Source organism: Parus major, chromosome 3 (genome assembly GCF_001522545.3).
Source record: "Parus major isolate Abel chromosome 3, Parus_major1.1, whole genome shotgun sequence".
In the NCBI taxonomy this organism is placed as follows: Eukaryota; Metazoa; Chordata; class Aves; order Passeriformes; family Paridae; genus Parus; species Parus major.
The window spans coordinates 4,842,035-4,856,549 of record NC_031770.1 but is presented as its reverse complement, the minus strand read 5'-3'; the positions used below and the strand labels follow the sequence as shown (position 1 = coordinate 4,856,549).

At 38.6% G+C, this 14,515-nt stretch overlaps 1 protein-coding gene across 8 annotated transcripts in view; it reads right to left on the bottom strand.

Moving 5' to 3' along the window:
- Positions 1-14,515, bottom strand: part of PLCB4 (phospholipase C beta 4) — a 185,322-nt gene that overhangs the window by 146,855 nt on the left and 23,952 nt on the right. The window contains exon 3 of one of the 8 annotated variants that reach the window (XM_033513185.1): positions 3,068-3,329. The exons of the other annotated variants lie outside the window; for them this stretch is intronic. The gene's annotated coding sequence lies outside the window, so the exon portion shown is untranslated. The remainder of the gene's footprint in view (positions 1-3,067; positions 3,330-14,515) is intronic. 8 annotated transcript variants of the gene reach the window in all.

The window sequence follows — 14,515 nt, the reverse complement described above, 5'->3', positions numbered from 1 at the left end:
AATATCTTTTAAGGCCTGCACTATAATTTACTGGAACAGTGAAAAATCGAAACTGGTCCTTACATAAAGCTGTGTGGTAGCACCAGGAATAAGAGGTTTAATACCTGCTAACACCTCAAAACATCTTCTGTGCTAGAATATCCTGCTCCCTCCCATACTAAATCTCTCCTCTTTCTCTAGGTCTCAACTATGCTCATTAAACAGAAAAACGACTCACAAATCATTACAAATGTATGTACAGAATAGACAGAATTACCATCTCCTTGCACTGAGCTATTTCCCACCCCTCCCAAACCATCTTCTGGCACCTGGGGAAACCCACCTTTAAAAATAACATTTCTCACATTTCCCTCAGGTAACCCTTTTGTTTCCCATTTGCTACCAAAAAGTCATCCCAAACTTGATTCAGTTCAATTGCTTTTCCAGTTCCATACCCCAACAGAACAGGAAGGGGAAGAACACAAAGAAATCACGCACAAAAAATGCACCACACTAAGACAGCAGGACACTGTATTTAAGAGCTAATTTAATTAATCTCACCCCCCAATAACTGGAGTCTTCAACTTCCATCTAAACTGCAATTCTAGTAAGGAGGAATTTTCTTACATTTAGATATAGAGTAAAAGTAATTTCATTTTAATTTCAAAAGTTATTTTCATTATGACTTTTCACGAAGCTGAACATGATGTAGACAAAACACCAGAAACAAGAACATTGCCGATCTGAAAGCAAGTGACAAAACAAATCCAAGAAACTTCTTTTTACCTGTGCTCTCCCTATTCCTCCCTCAGCAATTCATTAAATTTTATTATTTCATTTTTCTATTTTTTTAAAACATACTTCTCTCTCCTAGGACTGGGTAACCTTTAAATGGATCTCCAGCACAAGTGAAATGGGAACACGCCTGACTGACTATTCAAGAGAAAAAGTGGAGCTATAATTTACAGAGCACTGTCTAATGCACAAAGTAAACTGGGGAAAGACAGAAAAAATACCACTGTTTATTTTGTGGTCGCCTTCTGATAAATATAAAGGGCAAAGCTGAAAGCTACCAGTTGGAAGATGACTTACAGTGTGTTAAATGTTACTGAGGAGAAATAAAAGGTTTCATCAGTTTGCTCTGACACATGACCGGCTTCCTAGGTTTTGCAGTTTGCCAGAAGCTGAGGAAAAGCATGGCTAGGTCATGTCTGTCTCAGCCCCTCCAGCCAGTGAGGCTGCACATGGAATCCACACCACATGTTTTGTTTGACCAGGATACTTTTCCAAAGTCACGTGGCAATTCCTGAAAAACCAGAATGTTTTATAGAAAAAAGTCAATGCCAGCAGCAAGTTTTCCCTCAAGCCTGGTTTCCATGTGCCTAACAACCAATTTCTGTGGAAGCAAACCTGCCTGGTGTCCTCCAGCACCCATGAAGTGCTTCCAGCAGTGCCCCTCTGTGTAGGACAGGCACATCCTCCCAATCCCAAACTGGATTCAGCAGCTCCACAAGGGAGAGCTCCCTTCAGTCCCTGAGCATGGAGAACTCCATCTTGAAACTACTAAAAATAAACGTTGGAATTATTGCATTACATTCTCCTCAGACTACTTTTGTTCTACAATGGAACACCTACTTAGTTTCTGTTTGGATATTTTGGTGGGTTTTTCTTTTTTGTCCCCTCTTGCCTAAAGATTGGATTTTCCTGGATTCCAGAAGAGTGCATACACATAACTATATAGAAGTCCCCATGAGCAATTTTTATTTTATTTAAGTTTATATAATTTTATTTTATAAATATTTTTGAATGTGTTGTTTACAGTTATATATTCTATATACCCATATGGATGGGTGGTGTTTGCAGTTGAGATACACACAGAGATGATACAGGTAGATAGAACAACGTGTTTTGTATATTTTTTCTTCTCCCTCCTAGAATGAAACATTTGTAATTCATTTGGGCAACATGCTACTTATCCAACTCGAGGCAGTGGGGCAGGAAATCAAACCAGTGTGGGAGTGATTTACTTTTTAGAATTTTTTTTTTTTTCAATGTATAATATGTGTTTCATTGTTGAGGTTTTTCTGAGAGTGACATTAAGGATAAAAAAAATACATTGTGGCAACATATACTCTGGAATCTTTTGTTGGTTTGGGTTTTTTATTGCTTTAAGTATTACAGACAAATGTGTGTGTCATAGAAGAGTTGGCATTTTTGCTTGTATCCACAAGCACAAAGGTGAATGTCAGTCCAATAGATGCATTTACTTAAAAATAAGTAAATACCAAGAACACAAGGCTTCTCTCTCACTGACTGCCTTTACTGTGCACACTGGATTAATGTGAAGTACATTTGTATGGTTAGAGATTTTACTTTCCTTAAGCCATAAGCAAAGAAATAGCATGAGAAAGGATTTTTAGACAAAGCCTTGGTGACTGCAGCACAGCAGTCAGGTAGAAAGGAGCAAGGAGACCTGAGCCAATGAGCCAAAGTTTTACCAGACCTCCACCCTTCTCTGCCCTTTCATAGGCAGAGCTGGGTGATGCACACTGCAATTAACTGAAAGAATATTTTGATTTATATTTAGAACTTTTAAAAAAAAATTTAAAAAGAGAAAAGAGAAAAATGATTGAGTTCTAAAATGGTTCAGCTTTATTTCCTCTACTAGTTTCATGCTTCTTTTTGCCTCCTCCTGGTTGCCTTTCTTCCCCTCCACAAAATATAACTAGATCCAGCTATTACAGCATAGCTGTGGAGAATATTCCACTGCCACTGAGATAAAGAGCCTCCCCGAGTTCATTCTGCAGGTTTGCCTCTGGCACATTGAGAGGTCTGTCTGCCTTGGAGGCTCAGTCTCTCTGAGACAATAACCTGACATTTCACTGCACTTTACTCCCTTTGATCCCAAGATCCAGCATTTGTCTGTATTTTTCTTTGAAAATAAGGCCTGAATAATAAATTCCTGAAAATTATTCAAATTATGGTTGATCTGCAATCAGCTCCTTGTAGCTACTTGGGGGTAAACAATCCCCAGTTTTCTTACTACCCAAACACACAGGTATTTGACACAGCTGCCATCATCCCTTACCTTCACTCTGCCAAACTCTTTCATCTCTTCCCTTCCTCCCCTCACGAGCACCTTCTCTTTGCCTCTGGAGCAGCTCCTATCCCTGGCTGCTGTTTCCAGGTGACCCCTCAGCACTGAGTTGCCTTTCCTTTGAAAGGGAGCCTGCCAGGGGCAGCTGCCTGCAGGCTAACGGGACTGGGCTAGAGAGCTGCTGGTTTTTGGTACTCCAGTTACCATGTCTCAGTTCTTCTGTCGCACAAGTGCAAGGGAGGCTCTCTCTTTGCTGTAAAAGAAACCATCAGTTATGTCACAACCTCTGGAAAGCCAAATCACTTCATCTTTGCTGGCAGGAATACAGCTGTAGCAGCATGAAAAGGGAAATAAAAATGCCTTTTCCCAAGGAAAGTGACTTTTCTGTATCACACAACTAACGCTGTTTTCCTCAGGATAAAGAATGAAGCACAGATTTTAGATTGCAGTATAAAAGTGAACAGTGTTCTTTCCAGCCACAGAAAGCTCCTTCCTGCCTGAGGTGACAGCAGCCTCTGGACCATGAGCCAAGTGGGAATAGTGCCCTTGCTGCAGCTGAGACAGTGTGAGCCCAGCAGAGTCACACTCTGAATCATTCCACTCATAACAACGTGACACACAACACAAAATCGAGGGGTTTAATAGTTCCATATGCAACCTAAGCTCCTATCATTTTATTTATGTAATTCTTTAATAAAATTAACATTAAAATGCTTTCATGAAGAAGTCAATACCTTGGGTGGTCATGCATAAACTCACAAATTCAGGCAAGTATAGTTTCACTCTCTCCTACATCGTATTACAATACCCATGGATAATGGAACACTACCAAGATAAGAAAAAAAAATCCATCTTTTACTTAGTATCTAGACTAAGACTACCCTAAATTGCCTTGTATTAAAACAATTATTCAAGTCATTCAACTGCCCTGCTCAGTGTTAGGTTTTGACATACCACAGCTCTCATTCAACAGCAAATCAAATACAAGCTACTTCTTTTCCCTGAAGAGGAGGTGCTCAAGAGGGGATTTTATTCTGTAGTCAGTGAGTGCCCTAGAATTGATATGTATATGTTAATGGAACAGTATATAAAGTCACCTCAAAGGCAATTGGTTTAAAATTGTAAACCCCTACAGATGGGATGTAGGGTGACAAGTTAATTTAAAATTAGATATAGTGCACACCTGATAATTGAGAGAAGTGGGAGGAGGGAGAAGAAGGTTATTGCTCTATATTTTAAAAGGTGAATCCCTCCTTCATGAGAGCATGAGAGGAAGGCAATCCAGAACCACACTGCAAGGATTTCCAAAGAGCTGCACAGGCTGGGGATGAATGTTTTGGTGTTTATTATTGCTGCAGACTATTTCTACCTATGGCAATTATCATTTGTGGGATGCCACTACTGTGTGGGATGAAATACAGTACCAAAGGGAATCAAGAGAGATTTAGCTTTCAGATGTCAGACATGAGCACTACTTTTAGGAACAGCAGCTAGAACATAGAATGAGCATAAAACAGTCACAGTAGCTTCCTATTTTAATAACAGTTCTAATTGCTGACATTCAATTATTCATAGCCAGCTCCAAGTTCCTGCTGTGCCAGGAGCACTGGAGGGACTCTGAAGATCAGAGCTGCCATCCTGCCCCTGGAAGTTCTTTGTTTCAAAAATTACTTGGGCAAATACTCGTGTGTCAAATCTCTCATGCACACAATGTGAGCATCATGCAAGTGAGGATATAATCCAAATAAACTAAACCCTATAGGGTAAACCAACATGTACAAGTGGGCCCCATTCCCAGCCCCTGAGGCTCCAGCATGTTGCCTCTTGATTTACAGGACACCCAAGTCCACTTTGACACCTGACATGACAACTGCAACTGCACACACACTCAACATACACACTCAACACTGAGAAAGCAAATATGCAAACTGGACAGAACATCTCTAGGGATGTTTCATGAGTGAAGGAAAAGCAGAAACAGCAGTTTATCTCAGCTCTAAAGAAAAAAAAAAGTAATATAAAAATACAATAAAAACTACACATGCAGCTCACAAAAAACAACAAGCAACTCTGACTCAGCATGGCTGAAATAAAATCTAAATCAAATCTCTGCACTGCCCTTTTCCCACTTTTACCGGAGAGTCAGCCTAAAACTGCATGGATGTAAAAATGCTCTAGTTTGGCAAAATAAGTCACATTCCATAAAAGACCTATTATTAGTTTTGTCACTGTTCTATTTGTCTTTAATGTCTTTTCTAATAAAACCTAGAAGAATGAAAGGCAATATAACTATTTCTACATCTCTATGTAAACAACAAAAGGAATGTGCCTGTTTATTTTTTAGTACAGAACTAAACACCACACCAATGATAAATTATTTAGGGAGCAGGCTGTGTTCATGCTGACCTTACCTGCCACTGACTGAGAATTTTCCATCTACACCAAACAGGGAACAGCTTACATGACACAAAGTTGATTTTTATAGTATCAGACAAATTTACATTTCTTTCTATATGAAAAGCGTACAACAAACCTAATGGCCAGCCTCCAAGAGGGTTTTGTCTTCTCCTGCATTATAAGGAGGAACTTTTAAGTGCTGCCAAATGAAGTTGTTATGAAATCATACCTTGGAATACTGAAATACTGTGGAAACCATCAGTCACTGAGCGACACTCACTTTATGCTCACAACTCGCAAGTCACAGCTCCTTTTGTTAGACAAGACTGCACTACACATTTTCTTCCATATTAGCCAAAGATTATTTGAAATAAAACTTTCCAGCTTTTCCTCTTTGATTACTAAGTATCCTTCAACCTCACATTATCCAAGGAGCCTCTGTGGGAAGAGCACATCCTATTCTTTGATGCTGCTGTAGAAGAAAGGGGAAACTGAGGAAAGAAGAAAAAGATGTTTGCATCTGTCAGCAAAGAGAGAAAGGGCAAAGGAAATGCTAGAAGCATCACAATAACCCCCAGGGCCCTTATCCACACAAAAAACTCAGATGCATATCTGAGACGCTGTGCACTTGATGAAAAAACAAATTATGGGTCACAAGCCCATCTATACATATATTTATATATGTATATGTATATACACACACAAAAATACTTATACCATGTAGCATCTTTCTTCCTATGAACTTCATGGAGTCTTTGCAGACCAGCATTTATTGCTTCCACCAATAAGGATGCACAAACTTCATTTTCAGCCCTTCCTTACCTGCCACACTCACAAATATATGGACCTACTGTGAGACAGGAACTGGACTTGAGACAACCCACTCAGACATTCAAAGCTCTCCATTTTAGGTTTGATGTGTCCTGGTTTGAGTTATTTTTAAGAAACATTAATCATTAGCAGTTAAAAAAATAAAAGAAAAAGGTTCTGGTACATGCCATGGTTAGCTTTTACATCATAATCACTGTTATGTTGAATATCAGCACAAAAATCAAAATAAAGGGGTACAAGATACATGGGTTTCCCTTTCACACCCTTTAGCTGGCATGGCAAATGCTGTTTCTTTGCTACTCTTCTGGGTGTGGAACATTTCTTTATGTCTCCAGAAACAAAACAAATTCAAACACATGTGGTGCTTTGGACTTTTGAAGGAACTCTGTGTTTTGCTGACCTTTAATTTAGTTCTGAAAGCTGACTGTTGTGGTCCAACACATCTACCCCAGAGACACCAGAAGATGTTTACCTACATACTGCTCTACCCTGTTATTCAGCAATTCTACAGGAATGCTTTAATTCACTGGCCCCTGGGAGTGGCCTGTAGCAACTCCCATAATTCAAAAAGCAAATTAATACAGTATGGGAAAGCACCTCGCTGCAAAAGGGCTGAACAGCCATCACATAGCAGCAGTGGACTGCACATGGTCAGTAAAAACAAGAGAGAAGAATCCACTTGTGATGGAAAGCACATTATCCATGACAAGGCCGAGAACTCCTTCCAGCAGCATCAGTCCAATGGTAACCTAGAATTAGCTTTTAATTAGTTTTAACTTCTGCAGCCAGTAGGCACAGCTGGTGAAATCCTGGCATCCCAAACTAGAAGAGCAATGCTCCCATTCCCATTAAAGGAAGATCAGGAATTCCATCTGTTGTCACAGTAGCAAATAAAAACATGATTCACTTTTGTACCCCCTGCTAAAAGCAGAATAAAAGCAGGGTAAAAAAGAAATGACCACATGATTTGCTTGGTGCAGCAGGGTGTAGAAATTCTGACTTGCTTAGCTTTGTATTAGAACCCATTAGAGAAGCCACAGGGGAGGAACGTCTCTTTGTCCTTCTGCACATGCATGGAAAAGAACAAAATCTCCTTTGCCACCTAACAAGTGGACCTAAAACAGCTCCCTCAATTATTGATGTTTTCTGTTCCAGGGCAAATTTCGGGTTCTCTTAAACAAAAGCAGACTATAAAAATTTCTTCTCATACAAGCCAAATGGAGAAGAGAACAGCAAGACTATCTGTAACCATGCTAAATTCAAGGTAAGATCCTGAGGCCCATTTCTTCATAACTTTCAAGAAATGGAAATATTAATTTGGCATGTTAGAGTCACACAAACCCCCAATCCACTACCACAGTACTGTGTTCTACCACAGTTTTTCTTTTCATATTTGTTTGCTGATTGATAAACAAAACTTTGCCACTTTTTGAAATTGCTCAGTACAACTGGAGTGGGAATGGCAACACTTGCCTGGTTAAAGAATTAACTACTTGTTATGAACAAAATCATCACTGTGATTGACCAGCATCGCTTTTCTGATGCTCTGCTTTCCTACATCAGTACAAGATGTGAACATGAGACACTCAAGCACCATAATAAAGCATTTCAATCACAATCTGCCACAGGAACTGCAAGACTTTGTGAAAAGATCTTCTCATATCAACAGCTGCCAACTAAGTTAATAAACTGAAGTGACCCACAGGAAAGAAAGGTCAAAAGAAAAACAACAAGCAAAAAAACTCTACAAGACCACCACAATACAAATTTATACAGCTTCTTTCTTAGAGCCTGTTAATGCAGCTGGAAAAACTGGTCCCACTGATGTTAGCAGGCTATACAGCAAATTCATGATCTTTATATTTTACATCAGGGGAAACTCAACTGATATAAAATGTTATTAGTGCCTGTGAAGTGTCCTGGCTGAAAAGCTGTCCTGGGATTAGAATAATTAAAAACTATTCAGGCTCTGCCCCTTAAATCTGATTCTACTCCAATAAAACCATTCAATTTTTTTTTCTTTCAACTGTGGGAAGGATTTGGCCTTAAATTACAATACTCTGATAGCTAAATTTACAGAATTAGCAATACCCTGAAAATGTAAAACTGCAGAGAGAAAAGAGAGCTCATAAAAAATAAACCTTATGGGATTGTCAATTAAGATATTTTAGCTTCCCAACTTAAAATAAATGGAAAATATGCCATATGAACCTCTGTAGATATTCAATCATTTTATTTTTATTACATTGAGACCCATAATTGTACCTGGAAGGAAGGAAAAACTGGATCACTTTGTCCCCATTGGTCTAAAAGCACAAGTACCATCAGGAGACATACCTGACTCTCTGGCAGAGTGAGCAGTGATGAGACCTGCATTAGCAAAGCTACAGATGGAAAAAAAAATAATTAGGACAGTCAGAAAAATTTCAGAGGATTTAATTGTTCACACAGCTATGGAATAAAATCCACATAATTTTGAACATTTAACGAAACCGCAGATGAGTAAGGAGTTCAGTGCACACCTAATCAAATATAAATACTGCCATGTATTTCACTATTTATGCTGAATAAAACTACTTTTGGACTCTAATTTTACCTTCTGTTGTGTGCCCCATACTCCAAACTTAGGATTCTCTCTGGAAAGTGTTTTAGACTATACCATGCAATCTGTGGAGGGCTATGAAAAACAGAATCCTTCATGGAATCACACGTGTATGAGTTTAATCAGGTAGGTTTGACAAATTTGCCTTTATCCCTCACAACATCTGTGTGGAAATAATCTTCTAGGTAAAAACAGCTTGACTGGAGTTAATGTCCCCTCACTGAACTGAGGTGTTTAAGCTGAAGAAGAGTAATTTGCCTGTAAGCAGGACTTGAGTATAAAAAAACCAGCTGAGATGAAGGGTCTTTACACTTAGTATTAAGCATTTATCATAACTGACAATGGAAAAATAAAGAAATGCCAAAACAGAAAAAACTATTCCCAAGAGGACAAAACCAAGACTGAAGTTTAAAGTCTACCAACAGCCTGCTCCCGTCCTTCTCTTTATTTAACGTGCGGTCAGCTGCACCAGAACACACTCAATAGAGAAATATTTGTGCAAGAAAGGCCTTGCTGGCAATGCTGCTTGAAAAATGTCCTCAAGGAACATTTCTGGAAGAGACATTTTATGAAGGGAATCTTGCTATAGCCCGAATTGCTGCAAGCAGCAAAACAACACCTCCAGTAAAGCAGAAGCAGCAGCTTTCCTAATGCAGCCCATAAAACCAGGGTAGGCAAATTTCTAACAGCCTCCTCGTTCAGTGCCAGACTTGTCAATATTCCCCATTTACAGCTCCTCTAAAAGGAGTAATAAACCATCTGCATCTCTGTTTAAGTAAAGCTTACAGAAAACACTTCACTGGAAAAAGGGACAATAGTTTTAAGTAAAGAATGCAATAAAAAATGTTTCTACGCTTAAAAAACCCTGTGAGATGAGTGAATCTGAGCTATTTATTTCATTGCCTTTTATAGCTTCCCAAAGTGTCTTACAAACCCCATGTACCTGGTACAGCCAGACCTCCATGTGGAACTGACACAGTGCAGCAAACATTTTGTTTACCAGAGACATTTATAATTCAATTTGCAGACATTTGCAAATGTTAGCTTTCAGCCTTCTCTCCTAATGGGTTCTTTAACAACTCAGGAGATGCACAGGAACTGTGGATGTATCAGGATAATCACTCTCAGGAGTAAATCATTCCATCAAGCCTTTTAGTAATGTTTTAGCCTCAAAATGACAAACAGAAAAAGCCATTTCAAGCAACATAGACTCCTGGTTCTAAGAAAATCTGTCTGGTGGATATGTTACACAAGTAAGAAAACCCAGTATCCAACAATTTCTAATGAATTATATCCTGAAGGTTTGTTGTGACATTTAGAAAAGCCTCTGGATGGTTTAGTTACTCCAGTCTTTGGTGTTGAGTGCAGATGTGCAATACTCCTCAAAGGAAATGATGGATTTTTAATTCTTTTTTTTGGCAGGTGAAAAGAAAAACTAAATTTAGTTTGCAATAAAATTTTCATTTTGAGGAGGGTTCTTAATGGCTTTTAATATTCCTTACAAAGACTATTAGACTTTATTGTCAAATTCCAAATAAAACTTACGGACAACTCCAAATGTCAAAACATGCTACATAACATGAAACCATAGGATCATTATAAAAAAAGATACCGACTTTAGCATGAAGAGGAACAAAATGCTTTTAAAAAGAATTCTTAATAAAAACCCCAAAAAATCCTAAATGGAACCCGCCCAACACTTCAAGATCCTCAAGCAACTAAGAGAGTTCAGGTACAAACTTCCAAAGCTAGGGAGAAGGAAGATTACTTTTTTCACCTTTTTGTAAAGTGTCAAAATGTAATATTAATTCTTCCTGTTCTAAGAAAATCTAAAGAGGACTACCAAGCTATTAAACCTTCTGGTGGATCATTTGTGGTATGAGTTATTAGCATAATTGGGGGCACACTTTATTCTGACCTTTGCAAAACTTTCATTTCCCAAATGTGATAGATACAAAGTGCTTTTATAATACCAATAATGATTATTTCCTATGGGAAACTGCCAATTATAAGTTGGTGAAAAATACTATATCAGATGTACATTGAGAAAATGAACACACCTACCAACAGTCAGCCTAATTAAAGCCATTCTTCAAATATTAAACAAGTTTTTCCTTCCATGAAATACAACCTGTACATTTTAGTCCAGCTCTATCCTTGTCAGGTCATTCTTTCAACAACAATAAATGTTTGATTAGTGGTTAAATACAGCATTTCTGCTGTATTTTTTTCTCTGGCAGTAAACCAACACATGTGGGAAGCTGTTTTAACATTTAACCACTTGACTCAAATTCACATTGTTTGTATCAAGTCACATCAAGTGCTAGCAAAAAAAATGCTCAAGATAAGGAAACAAACCTCATATTCTGGACACAATTCTTAAAGAAAAATAAAAAATAAAAGCACAGCAAAGATAAGCAGTAAACTGTCAAAGAGCTTGGGGTTTATAATATTGACTCTAGCACCTTTTGCTGTGACAATAAGTAAAACAGGTAGTGGCTTCAATGGCATCATCTCTTGTGTCACCTGCTGTCCTGTGTCACCAGCTGCCAGCTCGTGTGAACTGCCAGGAAAAGAAGGGACAGGGAAAGCACAGCCAAGCCAAAGCTGCTGAACACACTTCCTGGGCAGAGGACATGACAACTGCCCTCTCACCAATATACCGTCACTTTCACAGCAAATTCAGTGCAGTTTAAGAAGGAAAAGAGAAGTAATAATAATGAAAAAACTGATTCCAGAGTATATGTGACAATAGAAGAACCTTCATGCTGATACATCAGTGATGAGCAGAGGAAAGTCTCTGATTTCCTTCAAAACATGCACCTGGAAATGGCCTCAAACTGCTTGACATTTTAAAAGGGTAAACTTCCCACTTCACCAACTGTGTTTAAACACACCTTAAAAAGAAAAAAAATCCTATAGAAGCCAGGCAACAAATTTTTCAATTAAGACATGTAGAAAAGGGCCAAAAGAAAAATAATTTTAAACCACAGAAGTTGATTTTTTTGATTTTTCAGAATATCTAGCCAGTTGCTTACTATGTCCTTGACACAAAAGACCTGCAGAGAAAAAAGGAATCCTTTAGTTTTCAGGCAGACAGACCCAAAAGACTTGTAGACAGACTTGTATGGCCAAATGTTCACAAGCAGGAGCTGGATACACACGTGTGACCATCCGATATAATGAGGTAAGTGAAGCACTGTTCCTTTGTAAGGGAGGAATCTGATCATCAGCTCATTTATAAAAACACCCACTGCAAACCAAGCATAAATGGTCAAAGTCTTCCAATTTACAAAAATGTACAAATTCCCAAGAAAGGAGTGCTGCAGATCTTGAAAAAGCAGTTTATACATCGACAAAAGAAATACTTGCAGTATCTACAGTAGCTCCAGAGATGTCCTCCCAGACTGCAAAAGATCTCATCATGATCATGTTTATGATCCAAATTCTCACTCTGCTACAGATCAAAGGGCAAAAAGTGCAGTTATGAGACCTAAGTAGATTTGCTTGCCACTTTTCATTCTAATGTTTAACAACTCTTACTAGTTTTGAGAGGAAGAAGCAGCAGCTAAAACATAAACAACTGAAAAGTGGCATGTGTGTCATTAAGCAATAAACAGCATTCCCTATTTGTCTGTCTTTCCTCTATGGGTACAGAAAATAACTAGACAGCAGTCTCATCACTCCATATACTGTACCTTTCAAAACTTGGCACATTGTGTTTCAGATCAAACAGCTCAACACGTGCTTCAGAGATCTGGCAGCAGTTCTTTTGGGAGTTACTTCCCACTTTTCCAGCTTATGCAACCTGTTGAGCTTGGAAAATTTACACTTAGTAGATCCCAAACACGTACACAGAGAAAGAGGAAATCATAATAACCACGATTATAAATGAAGCTTTGAATGTCAATTCGATTTGCCAAAGGTATTTCCACTGCCTCCAAAAAATCATTCTGATGTTGAACAGCATGTGCCACCTTCTCAGCCTGCAGATTTTACAGGTACTGTGATCAAAAGGGATTTGTTTGGGTAAGCAGCTGCAGTGGGGCAAACTCCATAACACACACACACACACTCCCTGTTCTCTACTGCAATACTCCTTTTAAGAGCAAAATTACAACAGATAAGATATGAACAGCTCTGGGAAAGCCAGAAGGTACGGAGTAGTTCTGCCTTTGATTGGCATCTGTTTGCATTTTATTTTTTTATGTTCAACCAAACATTGCTCCTCCATACCAGACCACAAAAGCTGTTAGAGCATACATCCCTTTGAAATTTTCCATAATTTTACAGTTTAAAGTAGTTGAAAATACTGGAAGAAGAGAAAAATCTTTTCAAAAAACAATGCATTTTTTGGGCAATAACTGAGTAATTTTCCTATTTGACTTTTCCAGAAAACAGTAAGGGTTAAATATGAATGCACTATTCATGTGAAATAAGAAGACACATCAGTTTAAAAGAGAGCATCCAACAGGCCAGTAATCCTGCTGTATCAATAGTAAGTCTTGGCAAATAGTTTCAACAGGAGAAGAGAGTCAGAAATGAATAAAACATTTTGTCCAAACTCAGCTGTTCACAACCTCTTGCTTTCCTTCCCACCACGTAGGTATTTCCTGTATCTGACAGTTTTATTATGACATTTCCCACTTTTGCTACCTTGCTTCCTTTATCTTGCAGCTCTCCCCATACTTTACAGATCATCCTGCTTATTCTTTCACTCTCTGTTTCGCTCATAATTGGCCTCAGTTGAAGTCAGCGGCAAAAATCCCACTGATCTGTCTGCAGTGGTATCCCTTGGGAATATGGGAATGTCACTCACCATCTCTGCCACCACTGCCCTCCAGCTTTGGTACTGAGTCATGCTGATTTTGTGTGTTTGAGAAACAAGAAAGGGAAGAGTTTCCTTTCTGCATTCCCTTCTACTCCACTCTCTCCTTTTCCAGACACACACTCCTGCTGGATAATTACAGCACACTCTTTTGCTCTACTTCACTCCTGCATCGAATACAATCCACCAAGAAAACAACCAGAAAAAAGAAAAGGGGCAGAGGGGAAGCCATAAAGAACCCCAATATGCCTTAGAGAGCTGAACCTGCACACAACAAAATGGTTTGCAAGAACCCCACTTCCTTCAGGTTTTATTGAGGCCAAACAGTACAGGGTGCCACTTTGTGTCTCTCGTTTTCTGACATGTTCTTCTCATACTCCGCACTTTTGGATACAAAATCAGGTCTTCACACATTTTAAAAGAAGAAAGTTTAACTTCAGGCACTGATGAAATAGAAATTTTGAATAAAGCAACACAATGACTTAGTTCTTTACATAATCCTTTCAAAAAACAGCAAATACTTTTTCCTTCCTGGGGAATTGCAGATAAATCTTTCAGGGGACAGTTTGACAAGGCAGTCACTTAAAGAAATACACAGACAAAAAAGCAACCTTTCTGAGCCTAAGACAACACTTATCATAAACAACTGAAATTTACAGGAGCCAAGATTTGTTTCCTCCCTTTTTCTGCATTAGAATGTCTGATGATTCAGGCGTGGTTTCAGAAAGACCTACCACAGACCAATTTGAGACAGCAGTCTGGGAAACTTTGGAATCCTCTC